The following is a 23,682-nucleotide window of genomic DNA, read 5'->3' as shown; positions in this document are numbered from 1 at the left end:
CTGCTGGGAAGCCGTGGGGAATCACAGAACGGAAGGGAGCACAGCGTCTCTGCACCTTATGGGTGAGGGGACTGAGAAGAGAGACGCTGGAACTTGTTCACGATCACACACTGCCAGGGAGGGGGACAGTTGGGTCTGGAACCCAGTCCTCCCAGTTCCCCTGCCCCACAGGGGGAGAGGGATGGGGCCCTTTAGGAGGAGGCGGGGTGGGCTTGCTGCCCCACCCCCAGCAGGCAGCTTTGCTGAAACCTGTTTTCCGTAAGAAGCTCTGGCGGTTCTGGTGTCAGTCACCAGTTTTTGCAGGTTCAGGTAATCCAGTGGAACCTGTTTATGGAGCGCGGGCCAGATACGGTTCCAGGTCTTTAGACAGAGCACGCAGGGCACACACTCCTGTGGGGACTCCACCACACTCGGCTCTAGAGATCAACGGTTCCCTTTCACTTAATCCTCTTAACTTGCAAAAGGGCCAGAGATCACTGTGTCTTGGACATTCTGCAATGTGAGAAGTTAACCTTTGCTAAATGAGTGAGTGAATGAATGAATGAATGAACCTTTCCATGCCTCCGTGCAAGAGCACTTTTCTAAATTTACGACAAACATTCTTGATGCTTCACTGTCTGACCTCTTCAAAGTTCTTTTCAGATTATATGTAGATATGCAAATTTGTAGCCATATCCTTTATGTTAATAAAAACAATCACAACAGTTTTCTATATTATGTAGCCTGCAAGAATTATACCATTGAATTCTCCCAAAAACCCAGTTATATTAGTTCAATTTTCCAGAGGAAGTCGCTGAGAGGCTGGGTTCTTTGCCAAGGTTGAATATGTAATAGAAAGAGATTTGTCCACAGATTGCTCTGCCTCCAAAGCTGAGTCCTTAATCACTGAGACACCTCACCTCATAAACAATTATAAATCCACTTTGTATTTGGCTGAGGCATATAAAAATTACCTATTTTCTTTTTAGATCATCTTTAAGTAGGCATTTTGCCCCACCTCTCATTTATCTGCAGAAAAGAACCTAATGAATTATTTCAGGAATGGCTAGAATTGCCACGAGCCTACATCAGATGGGGGCTGCGCCCAAAATAGTGTGGTAAGGCCCAGATATGAATGGGGGTACCACCAGCACCTGACATGTCATTTATTCAGTATTATATGCACTGTGTTAGGCAATGCAGCTACAAAGTGGGATCAGAATGGGCTTTCTCTCTTGGTGGAACTCACAGTCCAGAGGGGAGACAAGACTTATAAATGGAACATTTCAATACAATATGACAAGAACTCAATTAGCACAAAGCACAAGGCAAGCTTGGAGCACAGAGATGAGTCAATGAGTGGAGGAAGGGGTGGCCAGAGAAGCCCACTTGAAGGTCATGGCCCACACCCATCTGGTAAGTCTGGAAGGAGGAGGGGGAGCTAGCCAGACTGAGAAGATGGCGAGGAGCGGGTGGGGAAGGGCACAGTAGACAGAAGAAATGGCACAAAGAGCAGAGCAAAGGGTAACGCAGGGGTGCAAGGGAACTGTGAGTAGATCCCAAACTGTGGGTGTAGGAGGTGAGGTAGGAGGGAGGTCGTGAGCCCACAGATGGCCTTATGTGTTCGGCTGAGCTTGGGTTTCTCAGTAGACACTGGGAAACTGTTTAAAAGCCTTAAGTTCATGTGTGACATGATCATATTTGCATTTTAATCTCATCACCCTGACCAGCTACCTCCTGTTTTCTGCTATCACCAGTGACTCATACGTGTGACATTCTCCCATGAGTTTATCTGGTGGTTATGAGAAACCCCCACAAGGATAAACTCAAAAGAAATCCACAACAAGACACATCATAATGACACTGCCAACAGCTATGGACAAAGGAAAACATCTTGAAATCAGAAAAATGTCGCCTTGATTACAGGGAAAAGTGTGAGTATAACAGAAATGACAAGGCGTTCGTGCTGTTCTCCCGATGCTGAAAGAAAAGGTTCACCCAGAATCTTAAACCTGCAGAAACAGTACGACTGAATCTGACTTTATCAAAATTGAAAACTTCTGTTCTGTGGCAGGCCCTGTGGAGAGTGTGAAAAGATACGGTACAGATGGGAACTTATTTGTAAAACGTATCTGACGAACAAGCAGGACCGAGAACATGTAAATAACTCGAGATCTGATGGTTAAAAAATCTAACTAGAATATGGGCAAAACACATGGAAGAAATTTCAACGAAGAAGGTATTCAGATGGCAAATAAGCCCATGAAGAGATGTCCAAGGTCATTAGTTGTTGGAAAATGTCTATTTTTAAATATATATATATATATATTATTGATTTTATACAGAGAGGAAGAGAGAGAGAGAGAGTTAGAAACATCGATCAGCTGCCTCTTGCACACCCCCTACTGGGGATGTGCCTGCAGCAAAGGTACATGCCCTGGACCAGAATCGAACCCAGGACCTTTCAGTCCCCAAGCCGACGCTCTATCCACTGAGCCAAACCGGTTTCAGCGGGAAATGTCTATTAAAATCACAATGAAATGTCTGTATATGCCTATCAAAACATCTTCAACAAAAAATGGTGGCGCCACCAAATGTTGGGGAGGCTGAGGACAGACTGGCTCACTCACAGGACTCTGCTGAAACTGTAAGAGGAGACACTTTGGCTTGAAGAGGAAGCAGGGGACGGAGAAGTGGGTGTGTCTGCGAAGTTGGGGTGGGGGGGCGTCCTTGTGGTGAGGGACGGCTCTGTGACCTGGTTGTGTCAGTGTCCAGGTCCTGGTTGTGATGTCCTCCTATGTTTCAGAGGACAATACCATGGGGGGGAGCGGGGTAAAGGGCACATGGTTCCTCTCATAGTTCTTACCACTGCATGTGAATCTGCAATGACCTCAAAATAAAATTTCACTTAAAAATAACCTTGTCCTTGAAATGCCAGTGAATGGTACTACTTGATAGAGAGTTTCTGTAATTAAAAAAGTTTGGCAGACACTGGAATAAACAGAATTTATCAGGTTTCCTTACTGAGGGGCTCCTCAAGGCTCCGCATTTGTACTTTCTTTTATAAATAATGTGCCTAATGTCTTCCTAATAAGGCTGTTGTTGGGATTAAATGAGATGATCCATGTAAAAGGGTATATAACACCTGAAACCAATGTTATTATTATTACTATTATATTTACTCTTTACCATAAATTTGTCACATTGGTGTTATTACATTAATTTAAAAAATATGGAGTTGAGGCTTAAAGAAGTTAAATAATTTGAAAGGACACAGCTAGCAAGAGGCAGACCCAGGTTGTGATCTCAGATCTGACTCTCAAGTATCTGCTATTAATTTTGATACAATATTCATTCAAAAGTATGGTTTCTTTAAAAAGTATTGTAAAAATTAGAAGACAAGGGACAAACTAGGAAAGTATAAATAATTTCATTCATTACCTTCATAAATCATAAACTTTTCTAATATAATAATGGGCAAATCACCAATACATCAATTTGTGATAGTACCCAAAGGACATCTCAAAGTGTTCAGACACAAAGTAAAATGAAAAAAATCCCTTTAAATTAATTTCAAATGTTATTTTTTTCCAAAGTGAAGTAATCGTATATTCACTCATATAATAGCTATAGTGAAATAGGTACTTTCAAGCAGCTGTCCATGTTTAGCATAACTTTGCTAGTGGGGAATTTGGTGTAAAATACTTTTAACCTAAATTTTTTAATTTCTAGAAATCAATAATATTAATTAACATTTTTAAAAATGAAGCAGATACATAAATAAAGACTTAATGCTCAAGGATATTTATCACTGCATGTTCATCTGAGCAAAAATGTGAAAAGAACCTTAATATCTAGGAGTCTGATCCGGCCCACCAGGTTTTTTGGGCAGTGAGCGCAGCCGAGGTGTTACAGTAGGAATTAGTAGTTCATATAGTCCGGCCCTCCAGCTCTCTGAGGGACCGTGATCTGGCCCCCACTTTAAAAAGTTTGAGGACCCCTGTGGTAGAGGATGGTTAGCAAATTATGGGACATTCATATGATTGCAGTAATAATCCTGTTTTTAAAAAGTAATGATATGACAAGAATGCATATATTTTTACATGAAAAAAAAAGCAGAAAACCTCCAATTCTATAAAATCAAAACATGTGTGTGTGTGTGTGTGTGTGTGTGTGTGTTTGAAGAAAATACATCAAAAGGTCAAAGGTGTCTCTGAGCTGAGGCTTTCATGAAGAATGCTTACATTCTTTACTATAATTTCCACAGTAATAATTCAGGACAAAGCGACAATCTGCTTCTCCCAGGGGGTTAAGTTCAACAATGATGTGAACACCATTATGCCTGTTTTGTGGGTACCTCCAATTGGAAGGACTCCGGGGTCAGGGTGAGGGGGAGAGGTGAAGGTGGAGAAGGGAGCAGGACGTCAGCAGAAACTCTCTCCCACACCAGATAGTCAGAGGCAGGATGTAATGTGAGAGCACCGGCACTTGGCTTCCCCCACCTACGCTCCCCTCCCCTCCTGCTCACTGTTTACCACGGACAGGCTGCAATCACAGGGCTGCCAGGTCAGCTGTGTGCTGAATACCAAGCGACTGCCCACAGTTATTTTCTGCCAATTTGTTGAAAGGGATAATAACACAGACTAGCATCTGACAGCCTGAGTACACTATTGTTCACACCGAATATTATTTAGACCTTTTAAAGCGCAGCACTGCTAGGCCTTTTAATTTGCTGTGTGACTGCCCAGGATGCTGAGCGTGCGACAGGCTGCTCAGTGATTGCTGCCCAACAGGCACATAATCCTCAACTTGTCTACAGACCTTTGGGGCTCTTCTCCCAGGTCTGTTCTCCCAGTTTTCATCATCTCAGTAGAAGGTGCTACCACTAACCATTTGTGTAACTGCCAGCCTATGGATTGGTCTTGTTTCTTCACTTTCCTAATAGCTCCGATCCCTCCAGGTATCCACTGGGCTCTCAAAATCCAGTGGATACATGCTTTAACAGCTGATAGCTCAATTGATGTTTCTTGTCAGATTTAACCCATGGGGATGAATAATTACTCAAATTGTGTACACATGAGGGGAGGGCATCCTGTATATTCGGAATCCATCCACTTCTTTCTACCCACATGCTAACCCATTAGTCCTACCCAAACCAAACGCATCCGGATTGGTCCATTTTTCTTTCTGAAAAGCTCTCCCTGCTTCCGTCCTGCCTCCTACAATCATCTCTGCTGGAAAGGCGAGTGATGGTTTGTCACGTAATGGCTCCTAGAAAAAACTCCACACTCCTTTGGGTCCAACCTGGTTTGACCCCGCCACCCTCTCTGGTTTCACCTCCTCCCAATTTCCCTAGTTTTCCTATTGGTCCCACTCCCCTAGTCTTCCTACTGGTCCCCAAGGATGCCCGGCTTGTGCCCACCATTGGCCTTGTCCCAGCTCATCTCTCTGCCCCGAACCCTTTCCACCCCCACCTCTGTTATCCAAGCCTCAGTGAGAATTTACCTCTCATTAACCACCTTCCTTAACTTCCCAACTCAAAGTCGCTCTACCGCTTCCTTTCCTCCTTGCTTCATAACTATTACAATTCTGCACTCAAATTTCATTTCTTTAATGTCTGTCTCAACGGAACGCAAGTCCCATAGAGCTGGAGTCTGATCTGTCTTGTATCCTACACCCCCAGAATTGCACCTGGCAGGTAAAATATTTATTCATGAATAAACACGTGTGTAATCACATAAAATACAGATATTCTCTGATGGACCTGCTGGGTCAGGAGAGGGTTCCACTAAGTGCGCTGGGGTGAGAGACGGAGAGGAACTGGCCAGTGAGACGGGGCAGGAGCAGAGGCAGGCCCAGTGCAGGGACGAGGGGGACTCCAGGACAAGGAGGACAGAGACCCAGTCTGGCGGTAATGACGGCCAACAGGAGTGTGCGTCAGTGTGCCAAGCACTGCACACAGGCAATTCACTGAGCTGCAGGTAGATAGGACACTGGTTGAGGAGAAACGGCAGCTGCCAGAAGTCCCCACGGAGTGGGAGCTGGAGTGTGAGGCAGGTTATCAGAAGGAACACAGACTCAAGGAGCAAGGAGGATCCCGAGACTCAGGACTGAGGCGCCAGGCCAGCCTGGTGTGAGACAGCGGTGAAGACGCCTGTTCCCTGGGTGGCAGCCAGCGCGGTGACTGTGTGTGCTTCAGCAATTTTACTACATTCCAGGGTATTTAATAGAACAAATAAAAAGTGTCCTCAGTCAGCAGGAGAGACAGAAACATCATGGCCCTTTTGCAAAGTCTGGGCTCAAAGGGGAAGGAGGCAAGGTGACTTCCTGGAGGCTTCATGCCAAGCGCCACAGGACCGAAAGCACCCCCAATAGCACCTTTAGATAGAGAGGTAGTGTCATAACCACCCACGGACCAGCAGTGCCATCAGGGCCCATCAGGAAAAGCACCCTCTTACCTGGGGCTCCACATGCACACGTGGCGGCCGAGCTGGGTCCCCTGGCAGCAGAGGTGGGCCTCCAGCAATGGGGGCGGGGGGCAGGCCAGGCCCTCCCTGCGACACCCTCTGTGCCCTCACGGACCTCCCGGAGGTCTGCGTGATCTGGAGGCAGTGCTCTCGGCGGTGCCTGGTGAGTGGGATCACCTGGAGATCCCACTGTAATCACCACCACCAATCATCAACCTGGTGAGTGGGATCACCTGGAGATCCCACTGTAATCACCACCCCTACACTTAGGAGTCTGATGTGATTGGCCCTGGTGCAGGCCCAGCGTCCGGGTTTTTAAAAGCTCCCAGGTGGGTCTGATGTGCAGCCTGGAGCTGGACTGAACACAAATGGAGGGTCACCTGTGTCAGGGCTGGTGGGGAGGGTGCAAAGGGCTACGGGGGAGCCAGGTAGAGTCGTCTATCAATTCCCAGCACAAATGGCTATGCATCTATCAGGTCTGCTTATGTTGTCCTGTTAGATCAATTAATTCCCAGCTCAAATAGCTTTCAAATGTCTTGACATTATCAGTAAATCATTTTCAAAATTTCACCCACATTTCATTTTGTTAATTCTACAAAGAATTTTTACTCCTTTTTTTTTTTTTTTCTTTTTTTTTTTTTTTCATCTTGAAGCATCAGAGGCTCAGGGTTATGGCTGGAGGTCACCTGGGGCACTAATTATTTTGTCGGAAGCAGTAGCTTAGTGACGGCTGAAGCAGACTGGATAATCAGACAGACCGAGGTGAAAACCCCAGCTTGGCCACTTCCAAAATCTGCAAATGCGAAGTGAGATTTAGAGAAGCACCCATCTGAGTCAGCCTTCATAAAGATTAAATGAGCTTCTACTTGTGAAGCCCATGGCCTGGTAACCAGCCTATAGTAAGCTACTCTGCTATCCCTTCTGCATCTTAGTGCTCGTTTTCTTTGCCGAAATCTTTCCTTACAGGTGGCAGCGCTCATTTCTTAGATGCACTTTCATTTAGGCAACTTCCTATAAGCTTTCACAATAGTTGCATTCTATACTTTTTGGTATTCAGTTTCTTTTGCTTGCAAAAAGCAGAAACCAGCTCTGGCTTTCTTAAGGCAAACAACAAACAAACAAACAAAAACAACCACCTCAGATTTTGGGAGGATAGCAGGTACGCAATAATTACAACCAAGTCTCAATGAAGCTCTAAGCAGCACAAGTCTAACCGACAGCATTCAAGTTTCCACCTTTATTTGCCTTGTGGTTTTCAGTAGCATTATTTTTAAATGCCTTGAGCTTTTTTGAAACCATGTGGAACATGGACAAGAGCTGCCCTCCGCAGAGCTGGCTGTGACTGGTGAGGCAGCCCTGGAAGCACCCGGGGGGAGAGGCTGGCACAGGTAGGCGCCCAATACAGGTGTGTTTTCGATTCTTTTCGTTGGTTTTCCTGATTTCTAAAACAAGATGTCCTTTGGCCTGTTGCACTTGATAAGGATGCCTCCTACAGGATTCCTTCTTCTCTGTCCCACAGGTCCCCAGGCCTCCGCACATCTGGGGGATGAATGAGGTCATGTATGTATACCTATGTTTTTCTGGCCTAATGGCTCCACTACAGATGCTGCAGCTCTAGACCATTGGGAAGCCACTCTCCTGCCACCCACTTCTACTGCATGTCCCAGAAGGTGTCCCTCATGTACACATGGCCCTGGTGACCGTGGGACTTGCTGGCCTCCCCACTCCCACAGGAGTGGCCGTTCTCTCTGCCTGTGGCCACCGCACCCTGTTCCTCTCCACTCTGCTTAAAGGTCTCTAAAAGGTCTCTTCTTTCTGTAGTAAGTTCTCTCTATTTAAAAAAATATATATATATTTTTACTGATTTCAGAGAGGAAGAGAGAGGGAGAGAGGAATAGAAACATCAATGATGAGAGGAAATAATTAATCAGCTGCCTCTTCCATGCCCCACACTGGGGATCAAGCCCACCGCCCAGGCATGTGCTCTGACCTGGAATCGAACTGTCACCTCCTGGTTCATAGGTCGATGCTCAACCACTGAGGCATGCAGGCCAAGCAATGAGATCTCTCTAAACAAGCTCTTAAAACCTCCTCTTCCCCGAGATTCCTTACGCTCCTCACCTGGCCTTCAGCTGAGTCCAATGTCTCTGAGGCCTATCAATGGACAGACCTAGCGGTGTCTCCCAGGAGGCTCTCTAACAGCCACACCCAAGGTCCTGGGGAGGCCTGCCTGTCCTGGAAGGTGAACAGATGTGCCAGAAGGTCTGTACCCCAGAGAAATAGAAATCTCCAAGCCAAGGTCTTTGCTATGTCTAAACAAAACATCTTTTAATTTCTCTCCTCTTCACTTTCTATTTTCTCTCTTTTCATTTATCTTTATGAAATTTTAATTCAAAGGGCACATCCTTTTGAGCTTTCTTTCCTATTAACAACAGAAGAATTTCAGAATGGCCATAAGAAAAACAAAGGCAATAACAACACAAAAATCACCTGAGCAGTTGATGAAGTCGAATTTATCATTTCAGCACCGACAAAAAATATTATGGTTGAACAGAAATGAGTAAGAGAAAAATGTTTATTTCTCATGGTTTAAAACCGTCCGTGGCATAGGACTTCTATCTGCTATTTGAGATGTCCCACCTGGGGCATATTCAAAGTCTAAAACTCCAAGAGCAATTCAATTTAGTGTTTTAAAAAAAGAACTATGTGTCAGGATATAGTACGATTGCCAAGGAACCTTCCAAACAAAAGTCAGGCTATCGATGAAACAGACAATTCAGTAGAACAGACATCCAAAGATTTTAGTTCAACTAATGTTTGTGGAGTGGCCAGCTCTTTCCTAGTGAATAAGTTCTTGAACATAATAGTCAGAGAATTAAAAAAATGAAGTTGGTCTTGCTATCTTTGCTAGGCTTCTAAATTTTTTTTAGTGTTTTTTTTATTATTTTAACACTGAGAAAAAAGGCAATGCTTTCAATACATTAGTGAGATATTCTGTGCCAATTGCAGCGTAATCAGGAAGCAGCATTTCTCTTCCAGTAAGTGATTTCTGAAGTGTTTACATGGAAAAAAGGTTCTCAACTGGCACTATGTGAAAAATAGAATTTTATTGTATTCGGTAGTATCATCTGTGCCAGATCAGCCACATCTGTCACATTTACTCTGCAAACCAAGGAGTTAGTAGAATCTTGATCCTGTTCAATGAGGAACACTATTCTGTTGTTTCTTGAAATGCCACCTACAATCTGTGAAGTAGGCTTCTTTTGGCACAAGGGACTTGCCAGCGTCTGGGGGAGTATGTGCGTGGTCCTGAGCGCAGGCTCGGTGGGTGGCCCCTGGGAGCCTGTAAAAGCTGGAGAAGAGGCGGAACGAAACTGCTCTGTGCACAGGCAGAGAACTCATCACCTCCATCCGGCACACGCAGCATCACAGCGAGCAGGTCTCGCTCACGGTCAGACCCTGCGGAGCTGAGAAGCAGATGATGACGGTTCCATGGCCAACATCCTCTTGCTGCATATTCTATGTATAGTCAGTGAGATGATTAAAAGATGAGTTCCAATCCGGAGGCATTTATAGCGCCCAGCTGTGTGGCTCCTCTGATTCTTTCCGGGCTCAGTAGACACCTCTGGTTTAAAACAAACAAACAAACAAAAGACACCACAATAACCATTTTTAACATTTTACAACAAGCAGATGTAACTAAAGTGCTGTGCTGCCGGACCACTTTCCTGCCTGGCCCCAAATGGCTCCAGCTAATACACAGAGATCCTTGAAAACACCCCAAATGTGACTGATTATCCAGCAGCATGTTGTTCAGTAGCAAATGAAAAACACCAAAAAGCACGAGGAGGAGAAATGTTTCCGGACTTAACCCGGGAATGCAAAGTGTTATGATTGAAATAGGAATCACTGCTGGGACTACATTTGTTAAAATGTTAATGAACCTCATCTTTTCTCTGTCAAATAGAATCTCTTTAGCCAAGTGTCTGGTCTTTTTTCAATGGGAAAGAAAGCTAAGCATCATTTTATCGAGTACTTATTCCCCATTTCAATGACCAGGTAGATTCCAGCTTGTACACAATGGTAGTGAAACACACAGATTCACAACCTCGTGGTCCATCTCTCTCAGCATCTATGCAAGAGAATGAACAACAGCAAAAATACTGTGACACTGAAATCCAGTGTCTCAGTGAGGATGTTTATGGGGGTTGCCTAATTTTCCCATTCCCCTCTGAAGTCCTGGTGCATTAGGGAAAGCAAAAATGGGTCTTCTTACCGGGGGCTTTGGGTGGGAAAAGTAGCAGGATATGGTGGAGCTACCCTAGCCTCAGCATTGAGACGTGAGAAGGAGAAGCAGAGGGGGAAAAGGGGCTCACACTTGGGAACAGAGTGGAGATATCAGAGCTCAGTCCTGGGAGGTATAAAACTGAGTGAGTCGCTAGGATGCCATTTTGTCTTTCATCTCTCTAACCTCAGTGCCTACCCCAATACCTGGCAAATATTTACTTAATAAATATTTGTTGAGTTAGTTTATATTTTCTTTCCATCCGAATTCTAGGAGACTTGCTTAGGTTTAAAGATGCAAAGAATCTGTGAGAAGCAATGAGATAAATCATAGCTGTTATGCCAGGAGCACTTTCAGAAACAAAGAAAATAGGGCCACAAAATTTGGGAGTTGTATTAATTAGTCAAACACGTTAAGTTATGCTGTGGTTACAAACAACCCCTTAAATCTCAGAGACTTAACCTAATAAAAATTTATTTCTAACTTATGCAAAGTCGAATGCAGATGTTCCTGGTCAGGTCATTCTCCTAGGAGGCTCTCTTTCAGGTGGTATCACAGGGATCTAGACTCTCCTTCTAGTACTTTTATCATCCCCTCTGCCACCACTGTCCTCTGATCTATCCTGTTAACCAGCCAACCTCAAGTTGAAATAAGAGCACAGAGGTGCACCCACTTTCAATTGTTTCATCCGGGAAGCTATGCGCCAGTTCTGCAACAGGTTTCCATTACTGAGAACTAGTAACGGCCCCAAAAGATAGGAGGGGCTGGAAGATGTAGTTTAGCTATGTACCCAGGAAGAGAAAGGGGTCTGGTGAGTATCCAGGCAGTCTTTGCCAGGAGGAACTGATCAGAGCACCGATTAAGACAGTAGCAGGATAGGTAACAGCTGGAGAAGCCACGCCACAGTAATAATGTGGATGAGTCAGAGGAGGAGGAGCAATCAAACAATAGCAGCCAACCAGGGAGGCAGGTCAAGGTCAGTGCAAACGCCCAGAATTAGAGCTGACCTCCCGAAGTGAATGCCATGGGTCGGAGGGTAAAGGTACTATCTTTCTTGAAGGAGAATCACCTTGAGCTATTGCTAGGAGAAGAAAGTTACTTAGAGGAGCTGGGGTTTAGGAGGCCTCCTGTGGGGATACACAGACTGTTCTCAGAGTTATCCGCTTCGTACCTGTCACCTGCGGGCTCCAGGAAGGTGGAAGTCACATGATCTCGGGCATATACACAAACATGCCAGTAACTTTCATCTATTGAACATCTGTTTTCCAGGCACTTTCTATATAACATCTCTAATTCTTCCACTAGCTTTTTAGTATACCGTATTTTCCGGCATATAAGACGACTTTTGAAACGAAAAAAAGTCAACCGGGCTTTTTCAGTGGTCTGAATTCAGGTCTCAGCAGAGGGAACAGAGAAAAGAGGACGGATAGAAAGCACCTCACTTGGAAATCTAGGATAGCACTATACCACCGCCCTAGCAGGCTTTTTACTAGAACACAGTGTAGCTTCGGGTACAGAACATGTATAATTTGCATGCATAAAAAGCCTGCTTGGATTGGCCAGAGTCAGAGAGGCGGTCTATTAAAAAAAGAACCGGTGTTGCCTGGGAAGTGGGGGGTAGTCTTATACAGCGAATATAGTCCTAAACCTATGTTTTAACTGTAAAATTAGGGGGTCGTCTTATACGCCAGAAATTTTCCTAGTTTAATGAGGAAATGAAACTTTAGAGCAGTGTTTCCCAAACTTCTCTCATGATGAGAATCACCTGGTGGAGTTGTTAAAACAGATTCCTGAATCCCAACTAAGAAGTGCTAAACTAGAATTTTTGGGAACATATAGGTAAAATTGTATACTTAACTAGTGCTCTAAGACAGATGTTATATACAGAGCACTAAGTTAGGTATGCAATTTTACCTATATGTTCTCAAAAATTCTAGTTTAGCACTTCTTAGTTGGGATTCAGGAATCTGTGTTTTAACAACTCCACCAGGTGATTCTCATCATGAGAGAAGTTTGGGAAACACTGCTTTAGAGGGACTAATTTGTCACACATTGTGTGAGTGATAAAGCTGGCACATGAACATGTGAATCTGATACTAAATTGCAAACTGCACTGTAATAGCATCTCAATCTATTGCCATGTAACAAAACACACACACACACACAACACACACACACACAAAACACACACACACAAAACAAATAAACAAAACACACACACTCACACACACAAAAACAAACAAAAAAAAAAATAGTGGCTTAAGAAAAATGCTTTGATATTTTCCACGAGCCTATGGGTTGGCTGAGTAGTCCTTCCGACGTGGGCTGGGATTGGCTGGTTCTCTGGTGCATCTTCGGCCCGTGGGCAGGCTGGCTCAGGCTGCCTGATGTGGAAGGGCCTCCGCCAGGTGACTGGTCCTGCTCCAGGTGTTCTCTCCCCCTCCAGCTCCCTCGCCCAGGTTCCAAGAGAGAATAGAAGCACGGGGCCTCATGAGGACAAGGCTGAGAGCGGGCACACACCACTTCTCCATGTGGCCAAAGGCAGTCACGAGACCGGCCCAGGTTCCAGAGCGGGGAATCACATCTCCTTCTTGATGGGAGGAGCAAAACAGTCACTTTGTCAAGGGCTTGGATGTGGGGAGGGACAGAGAACTGGGGCCATTTCTGCCACCAACCTACCATAGCTACTACCTTAGATATTTCCCCCTATAAAAGTAGTGTGTGCTTAAAACGTGATTTTTATTAACTGGTAAAAAAATAAAAGCACAAGTCTTCAAAAGTGTATGTGTTGTCTAGTCCCTCTCTCATGTAAAAATCTGAGATAACGTGCTAAATATCCTTTTAGGGAGACAGGACACAAAAATACCCACTTTCAGGTACCAGATCTATCTATCTACACAGATACTAGTCTTGCAACAGAAGATTTTTAAAAAGGAAAATAAAACTGAAAATTGTACTTCCTGTATGCCCTGCAGAGAAGGGAGGAGGATGGGGAGCAGTGAAAGTGTGATGAGCAGCTGGCTTTTATTTTTAAGCACATAATACTGCTTCCCAGTTTTTTTTTGTTTGTTTTTCTTTTTTTTCCTCTTCTAGAAAAATAGAAGGAGAGTTACTAAGGAATTCTAATACACAGGAATATCATTGGAGTGGCCGCTAATGTAATTGACATGGTCTTTTCAGCATAAACTCTTTTCTTTGTAACCTATTTGTTTTGTTGACAGAGTGGGAAAAAGAAATACACAATGAGCGCTGGAAGATGAAAAATGCCATAGATTCTCATTAGGCCCCCAAGAGAGGTTTGAAATGCCTGATTCGAGCTTTATTCACTACTGACTTTCTTTCCGGAGGCTCCCTTTTGATGTTCATGTGAGTGATAAAGCTGGCACGTGAACATGTGAATCTGATACTAAATTCCAAATTGCACTGTAATATTTTATAATCCAAATCTCATAATCCTCTCGTGAGGCCTCTGTTGGGAGGGAATCATCCGATACCTGCAGGGGTGACCAGGGTGCTGCAATCTTATTTTTAGGTCCAAAGTGATGAGTGCACTAAAGGCATAACGTTAAGAAAGCCTCAGGGAGAGCCAACCAAATTGGCTCTTTTCTTATGAGGCCACTTGGTGGTAAATCTGGAAATGATAAGGCAACTGATGCATAACCAAGTTGTCTGGCAGGTTTTATGGTCAATTTATGGGACTGATTCCTATAAACTCTCACCAAGGAGTGCAAAAATAAAGTAAACAGTCTACAGGGATCAGTAAGGTGGTAGCCAAAGCAAGCAGGGAGTATGGGGGTTATGGTGAACCCCACCTAAAGGGAACTGATGGAAACTTAAAGCAAACAAGGAACGCACAGGCCAAACCAAGCCAGCCTGTGGGCATCTAGGCCTGCATAGTGCCCACTGTGACTTCTCTAGGTCAATGCCAGAGCCATAGAAAGCCGGGTCCCTCCAGTCATGATGACTTGTACCAAAACAACACAAGAATTAAAGACTTTTTGTTTTGACACTTAAAATAATTATCACATAAATATGCCCCAGTCTCAAGAAGTATATTTGTATGTGATTGACAACTCTCAGGTTTCACCTTGTGTCTACTCTAAATTGTCTACACATATCAAGAAGTGCAAAAACAGGTATTTCTTTGGGGTTGGGGGGTTAAAAAAAGGTTCTAAGCAACATATTTTCTCTTGAAACATATATGAAATTCAGATAAAATGGTTATTTTTACTGCGTTGTTAGGTAGCCCTTAGAGAATATATTGTGAAATCTGACTAGAACCAAGACCCAATGTGGCTTTGTGCATGTACTATGTCAGTTCAAAGAAAAGTACAAAAGCACAAAAGAAATAGACATTTATCTATATGTCTCCATGTCAAAAAACCTAGATATAAGGAAATCCCCCCAATGAGAAAAATCACTGAAAACATGGCTACAGTCACTTTTTGAATTATTTCCACAATTTCCCTCTGAGCTGGCAGATCAATGCTTTCTGATTCCATGAATGAGGCTGTCACGGGAATGTTACCGTAAGGCACAAGCACCTGCTTGTATAATGTTAGCTCTCATGTCTTTCCTTTTATTAATCTTGCTGGTGCTTATCTTTGATCTCCAGGACATAAGTACTGTTTGCTTTCTAAAGACATATGAAGATCTATTTAAAGATTTATAAAGATCTATAAAAGATGTTCTGTAGACGATATCACCCATTGCCATTGGGAGCTGATCCTCCCAAAACAAACAACTACATTTATATTCAGTATTTTTGCTTTTTCCTTAGATGCCACCAGGTGATTTGTAGACTCGCTCAAAAAATAGTATCGATCGAGATCTTTTAGGTCAATTGCCTTCCCTGGACAGCACGTAGCTGTTGAAAATAAAGGAGATGAGAGAGGGCCCCAAATAGGAGAAACTTTGTAGGAACTTGGCTATGATTCCTCTCTTCTATGGGATACTTTAGGGGGGGGGAAAAGTCTCAGTTTACAACAGGCCCAGATGATAATCAGACTAGTCCAATGCTATTTTGTCTTCTACAAAAGACCGAAGAACTGGGGGTGGGGATAGTGTTCCTATCGTCCAACAAAACCTCTTCACAACCCTCTCTCCACTGGCACTAGCTCCACACGGGCAGCAGCTGCCGCTCCAAAATCTCCAACATTCCTGGTTGCCCACTGTAACATTCTCCCCCACGCCCCCGGCACAGTGTCTCCCACGCACAGAGGTGGCACCATGGCTCACAATCTGCTCCTTTCTCTCCCATCCACGCTTTCCCCCTACCTCCACACGGCTCCTCCATTCTCTCTCCAGCCCCTCCTCCACCCCAGGCCTCCATTTATGCTCCCGCACAGACTCTCTGGGAAGTGTAGTCTACTCTCCCCACAATTCTTTCTCTTAGGACAATATGTCCACGGCCCAGATTCTACACCCAAAAGGCACGTCCAGGCGCTGACAGAGCCCCCCAGCAAGAACCCTTCCTTCTGGAAAAGCAGAGAGAGGGGAGACAGGCCTTTCTGTTCCCGCCATGCTTGGACAGGCACACCTTGTGCTGTGTACTGGGATTGGACAACTATGCCAAGGGAGGTGCAAGCTCCCACAAGGCAGTAAAGATGTAACCCTCCTCAAACACGGTGCTAAATCCTCTCACTTCCCAAACCACCTATTGTTTCATCGCATTGGCTCTTATTTCCATCCAGAATTTTCGGGCTGGTGTTCTGTGGTAGGAAAAATTAATTTTCTCATGCTCTGATATGTAGAGGCCGATTGTTAGAAGCTTTACCTAGCGTTAACCAAGAGGAGGAAACAATGAGATTCCGTGACTCCGTTAGATTTTAAGTGGAACAAGAATAATAAATATCCTAGTATTTTTCAGTTTTTCCAGTGGCTTTTCATCCATAATCTGCTTAGGCAATCCACCCACATTTAGCGAATTCAAAGAACATTCATTCTTGTGTGTCATGAGTGTGGGCAGGGCTTAGTGGGGTGGTTCTTCTGCCTCCTCTGGCTTGGGCTGGCACAGTCGGTGGAAATGGGTGGCAACAGGGCTTCCCTAAAGGATCCATGACCATACCACTCACATGCCTGGCATGTTGGTAGGGGCGGCTGGAAGGCTGGGCTCCACTGTACCCCTCTCATCTCTGTATAATCTCAGGGCCTTTCCATATGGGTAATTGGGATAAAAAAATTTTTTTCTAGTAATTTATTGGTTTAAGAGGAACATTGATGTGTTGCTCACTTATTTATGCATTTATTAGTTGATTCTTGTATGTGCCCTGACCGGGGATCAAACCCACAACCTTGGCATATCAGGATGATGCTCTAACCAACTGACCTACATGGCCAAGGTGGTAACTGGGAGTTTTATGTGAGTGTTCAGAATTTCAAGAGTGTTCCAAGAGTCTGAAAGAGGGAGCTCCCAATCTCTCAAGGACTGAATCAGAAATGGGTTTATTGCCACGTCCACTGTAGTCTTTTGGTCTAAGCAATTACATGCTCCCTGAGTGAGGCTTCAGAGAGCCACCATTTGATGGCAAAAATGTGTAAAAAAAAAAAAAATGTGTCCATCTCTAACTCACCACACTTCCTTATCAAGATCTGTGCCTGGAGGACTCAGCTCCAGTGGTTTCTTCCACGGCAGGGGCTGGCATACAATGACTACAGACCAAATCCAACCCACCTCCCCTTTTTGCAAACAAAGATTTATTAGGGCACAGTTAGACTCATTCACTGACACACTGTTATGGCTGTTTTCATTCTACAACAGCAGAATTGAGCAGTTGTGACAGGCCCACGAAGCCTAAGATAATTACTATCTGGCCCTTTTATAGAAAAAAGTGTGCCAACTCCTGCTCTGTAGCATGAAGAGAACCCAGTTATGATGAGATAGCAGAAAGCATACTTCTGCCAGCCCTGGTCAATTGGGAGGCAATGGGAGGGAAGAGCTCAGACATGGGTGTGTCTCATTGTGACTCCCTAGGAGTGGGTCCTCCAGGGAGCTATAGAAAAACAACCAGATGCAAGACAGACAGGGGTGCAGGACTGGAGGCTCCGAAGCTGAACATAGAGGGCAATAGCTCCTGCTTCTCCTCTGTGCATTCCAATCACTTCCTGTAGAAATGGACACTCAGAGAACTCCAAGCCTGGCCTGGGTCAGAAGATGGCTGGCTAGAGAGGGCAGTGGCTCCAGTTTAAGCAGACTCTGGCCCTGGCCTTCACTTGCTTCTTCAATCCCCTCAGCCTCTCCCACTCCCATCTTGTGCACTGTGCACCTCTGTTCCTGCACCCCACTCAGCTGTCACTGCAGACAAACTCCATCCTCCACCTTTGTTATCCCCACCCCTGCAGATGCCTCTAGGCCTGTTGCTATACAGCCTACCTATATGGCAATAAACAACAGCTGAAGAAAAAAAAACAAAAAATAAAGAAAAAACAAAAAAGAAAAAAAACCCAACCAGATGAAAGGGAATCTAGGGTCACCAAAGGTGGAGGGCTGGTGGCATTCTCCTCTGGGGAGGCGGAGCAGGGCAGCAAGCCTAGGAGAAGACCTGTGTCCAGGCCCCGCTGGCATGGAAGGGCACAATAGCAAGGCACTGCCTGGATGAGCTGGGGCAGCTTTTCTAGTGGGGCCTTCTGGGGGTCAGAAGGTCCTGTATGCTTTGGCAAACAGGAGCACAGAGACAGGCATGACTTGGGAGCAGCTTGGAGAGTTTAGGAACAGGAAAAATGTCTGGAACCAGACACGCACTTGTGGCCATCAGTCTAGACACAGGACTAGTGGCCTTACTCCTAGCAGAACAATGAGAGACCCCCAGGTCATGCTTGCTGCCTGGTCCCCCACCATCCCCAGAAACAGCAGGAGGGAGGAGAAGCCGAGTCCTTTAAGAGAGTAAGAGAGACGGCTCAAACTGAAAGAGAATGTATTTCCATCACTCATGGCAAATTCAGACTTGGTATTTGAACCTTCCCTTGCCCTCATCCTTGCAACTAATCAATAAGGTAACCCTGAGAAATGGCAGATGGTTTATAGGAGTAGATAGATAGACTACATTTTTTTTAACACACGTGAATGTAGAGCATAAATTTTAGACGCTGTTACAGTGGGAGTGACACATTTCTTATATTCTTTCAATTAAATCCCTATTGTAAAGGTCTTATCATTATTGCCAGGTCTTAACATCAAACTTCTAATAGGACTGGAATGAATCTCCTTCTTGAGAGATGGAGGGCATTCCTGTGGTAGGTCATGAAGTGAGGTTTATGACCAATCTGGCCCACTTCCACTGTGGCTTGGCTTGATAATGACCTTGGGCAGTGCAGTGTAATATAGTGTTGCAAGAAGCCATTACGGCCAGGTTCCTCCCAAGAAAATAACAGTGGAGTTAATTCAGATGACTCCAGGGTAAAGTTCCTGCTCCATCCTAACAACACTATTACACTGTTCTACATGCCAGAGGGTTCAGAATCAAACCAGTCCAGTGCTGTTTTGTCTTTTAACGAACAAATCATTGGCTGTTGGAAGACAGAGCGGGAGAAGTAGTTTTTACCTGGTGAGGTCAAGTGCAGACGGTGTGGTAGTGTGATTTTTCTTAAGCTGGGGCTCCGGCAGGGTTGACTGTAACTGCCTGAAGACCTAAGGAAGGGGCATCCTGGGTTTGAAAATACGGGCAACCTTTCTCTGGGATCCCTACTGGGTTCTTACGGGGCACAGACAAAGCCACCCTGAAAAACTGAGCTGTTAGTAGACGAAGTGCATATACCTTAGGTTACATTTTAAGGTAGGCCATCCACTGCTGTGTAACAAACCAGCCCAAAACTCAGTGGCTTAACACAACAATAACTTCATCTCTCATGATGCCGTGGGCTGACTGCGCTCAACTGGGCAGTTCTTTTGCTCCATGTGATGTCATGTGACCCCCAGAAGGCCCCACCAGTCATCTGAGGGTTCATCTGGTTTTGGAAAACCCAAGATGGTGATGAATTCTCAATGGGAGCTATTTACTACTATTCCACATAATCTCTCTATGTGGCTAGAGTCCAAATCCTGGTGGCTGGGCTCCAAGAGGGTGCAGGCCAAGCGCAATCATCCCAAGAGGAAGGAAGTGAAAGTTCCAAGTCTCTTAAGGCCTGGACTCAGAAGTCATAGAATTTTATGTCTGCCATATTTTATTCGTCAAAGCAATCATAGAGCCAGTCCAGATTCAAGGAGAGGAGAAGTAAGCCTTAACTTTGGACATGAGAAGTGGCATGGCTATACACAGCCATATATATATATATATATGTCATACGTATGTATGACAGAGATTTACTGATTTTAAGGAAGACACGTATGATTATGGAGGCTGACAAGTGTAAAATCTGTGTGGTCAGCCAGTATACTGGAGACCCAGGGAAGAATTACAGTTTGACCCAAAAGGCAGTCTGCTGGTAGCCTTTCTCCTTGCTTGGGTTCCCCAAGGGAAAGGTCAGTCTTTTTCTATTAAGACCTTCAGCCGATTAGATGAGGCTCACCCACATTATGAGAAGTAAGCTGCTTTAGTCAAAGTCTACTGATTGAAATGTTAATCTCGCCCAAGATACACCTTCAACAGCAACATCTAGAATGATGTTTGCCCGAGTAACTGGGTACCAGGCCCTAACCAGGTTGACATAAAATTAACCATCACAGAGCCAACCTGGGAGCCTGGCTACCACGGAGGCCAAGACTCCTTGTGTCCACAGCCCTTCTTACTTCTCCCCGCATTCTTGTACCCTCCTCCTTTTGCATAGCTTTGCTTCTTTTCTTCTATCCCTTTTGGTCCCCTTCTCTGCCCAGCCTCCTGTCTGTGGCCCTCTCTCTCTTCTAATGCTTTATTGTCCATGGGCTGAAAACCGAATGACATATTTCCAACCTCAGCTATTATGCAGGTATGCCTCATATGTTTGGTGCTCAGGGAATGAGGCAGGTAAGGACTGTGGTAAGTGAGGTGGAAAGAACCCAGGTGAGGGAACAGGCTCCTGGTGCTGTGGGACGTGACTGGTAACTTCCTCTCTGACCCTGAGCATCCCCTCCTTGTGCAGATTGAGCCCAAAGTTCCCTCCCTTCTCCCAGGCACCACATGGGCTCTGCACCAATGGCTATCTGGAGACGGTGTGGTCTTTTTGGTTTTGCTTTGTCCTTAAACAGCTGAAATGTCTAAGATGCTAGGAAGAGAGAGTGGCACCTTGTCTAGGCGGTGGGAAAGCTCTGTTTTTAGCTGGTGGAGCTTGAAGAGTGGCGGTCAGGTCTCTGTGGGTAAACAGCGGCCACCTGTGTTTATGTGGGAGCGTGAGTTACCCTCTGAGCGGGGTAGGAAACATCTCACAGAACTAGCACTGCGTACCTCTGGCCCAGTGCCTGGCTGTGGGCTGGATGCAAAGCAAGTCTATCCATTTTTGCAATTTCAAAAAGCTTTTGCAATGTGTTGACTCATGGAGATCCTTTTGTTTAAATTTTTCTCTCTTCCTGGGAATGATTATTCACACACACACACACTCTTGAACGATAGTTGAAGAGAAAATACAGTTCTAACTAACAACTATTAGAAGAGTAAACATTATCTCCGGTATCTGAGAGAAAGATAACAGGTAGTTAAAACTGCAAAATAGAAAAAATTGAGTTTAAAAGTACATATGAGGGTCTCTATTGCTATGTATTTATGTAAATGCATAGAAAAGCTTCTGGAAGGGTAGCTACCCAATATAACCATGGTTATACTTGGAGAGGGCAGTATTTGCATGGTGGGGGTGGGGTGGGCATCTCACATTTGATTCTACATCTTTCTGTTTCATTTTAATATCTTATACCAAGCAAGGGTTCCTGTTTTTCTTCGGTTTTTAAAAAGTGTGGGATAGACTATATATTAGCAGCTAGAGCTGCTATAACAAAGGAGCACAAATTAGGTGGCACAAACAACGAAAACTTATCATCTCACAGTTCTGGAGGCTTGAAGTCCAAGATCAAGGTGTTGGTTGTTGCTGAGGGCTGTAAGGGAGGATCTATTCCACGCCTTCGCCCGGCTCCTGGTGGCTGCTGGCAATTTGGGCAATCCTTGGCTTGTGGGAGCCTCGCCGTGATTCCTGCCTTCATCTTCATGTGACGTTTCCCTGTGTGCATGTCTCTGTCAGTTTCCCCTTCTGAAAAGCAAACCAGTTCTATTGGATAGGAGCCCACCCTCCTCTGGTATGACCCCTCTTAACTCATCACATCTGCATTGACCCTATTTCCAAGGAAGGCCACATTCTGAAGTGCGTAAGGCAGAGGGGGGTCTTCAATATAGGAGTGTGGGTTTTTGTTTTTTTTGGAAGGGGGAGACAATTCAATTCTTAACAGAGCATAAGAACACAAATGAGTGTCTTGTAATTGTTTTTTAATGAAAGACACTTTTTGAAAGAATTGTGGTCAGCACCCTGTGCTGCATAAGCGCCAGCAGGACCATGCCCCGCCATTATCCTCTCTAAGCTTCCCTTCCGCATCTATGAAACGGGGCCAAGAATATCTGCCTTCATTTCCCGTGGGGTTGTGGGGAGGGTCGAATGATATAATGCACCTCTGATGGCTGTACTATGCACCGTCTGTGTCAAGGTAAGCTGATGGAGGTTCAAGCAGGAGAGCCAACCTGCTCACATCCTGTGACTGAAGGTGACCACGAGGTGACAGATGCCACATCTAGCTTTGCCGCAGAACGGTAACGTGCTGTCATCCACCGAACCTGTGGAAGAGATGTCAGGCATGCAGTTCGGGTATTTAAGGCTCTAATTCAGTGCACAGAATAGTCCTTTTCATTTGAACAGATGCCAATTTTCTGAACTTCATAATGTGGTCAGAGAGATACACAAAGGTCAAGGGGAAATAGACGTGTGACCTTGGCTTGGAAAGCAACAGTTCTTAACCTCATCTGGGTCACACATTCTTTGGAGAATCTGATTTTTTTTTAAAAAAACCCCACATAGATGCTTACCTTAGAAAAAAGCACCCACACAATTTCGCATATAATTTTCAGGAGTTCGTGAACATCCAGTTCAGAATCTACGATTTGAATAAAAGTTCTTAAGATAGAAGAGACTTGAATGTTCAAAGAAGACTTGAGAAAAGCAATTCTTTAGAAGGAGCCAGGTTTCTTCCTGGTTTAGCTCCAAAGGAATTCTCAGTAAAAGAGGCTGAATTGCAAATGCATTCTGTACATTCCGTTGTGGGTTCCCGGTATCCTGGGAGCACTCACTTCGTGAAACTAGGTTTTCTGAGAGGCACACTGCCAGATAACTCCCACTAATTCCCAGTGGCGGGTACTGGTGGTCAAAACAGTGGCACTGTCCCATGGGACTTGGCCTCAGGAAAGAGGTGCCCAGGAGAGCCAAAGCAGCCTAGTTGAGTTTCAGAAGTTTAGGCCGTGCAGATCCGAGAGGATATCTGATCATGTAGGAGCACGGAGTCCTGTGAGGGAGCTGGTAGAGTGCCAGGGCCCTATGTTACACCATTACAGGAAAGGAAGGAGTTGGGGGTCCCTGAGATGGATTGGGGCCCTACTTCTCTCCCCACTGGAGTGGAGGAAGAAAGCCTCCAGTGGGTGGAGGGAGCTGATGACAGGGCTGGCCTGTGGTCTCACTCCCAGATGTGTCTCCTTTAAGAGGGGAGGCTGAGCATCTTGGGCCTCAGTGTCACAGGAGTGTGTGTGGGGGGTGGCATTTTGCATGCGCCCAAGAGTGGCTCAGAGGTGGTGAAGGGTCTTAGGCAGATCCACAGAGTTTCCTGCCCCAGTTTCAGAAATAGCAAAAGATTCTGAGAGCCTGTTAGGACATGGTGGTGGTAGTAGTGGGGGGCGGAGGGGCGGGCAGGGTGACCTAGAAGGGCTGTTTGGTCGGGAATGCAGGACAACCCTGCCGCCCCGCATGGACTAATAACCACAGGTCAGAGGGGAGCCGGGGTCTCTCCAAAGGTGA

This window comes from Pipistrellus hanaki (assembly GCF_964339955.1).
Source record: "Pipistrellus hanaki genome assembly, chromosome: 10".
In the NCBI taxonomy this organism is placed as follows: Eukaryota; Metazoa; Chordata; class Mammalia; order Chiroptera; family Vespertilionidae; genus Pipistrellus; species Pipistrellus hanaki.
The sequence above is the reverse complement of the archived record's forward strand: the minus strand, read 5'-3'. Positions refer to the sequence as shown.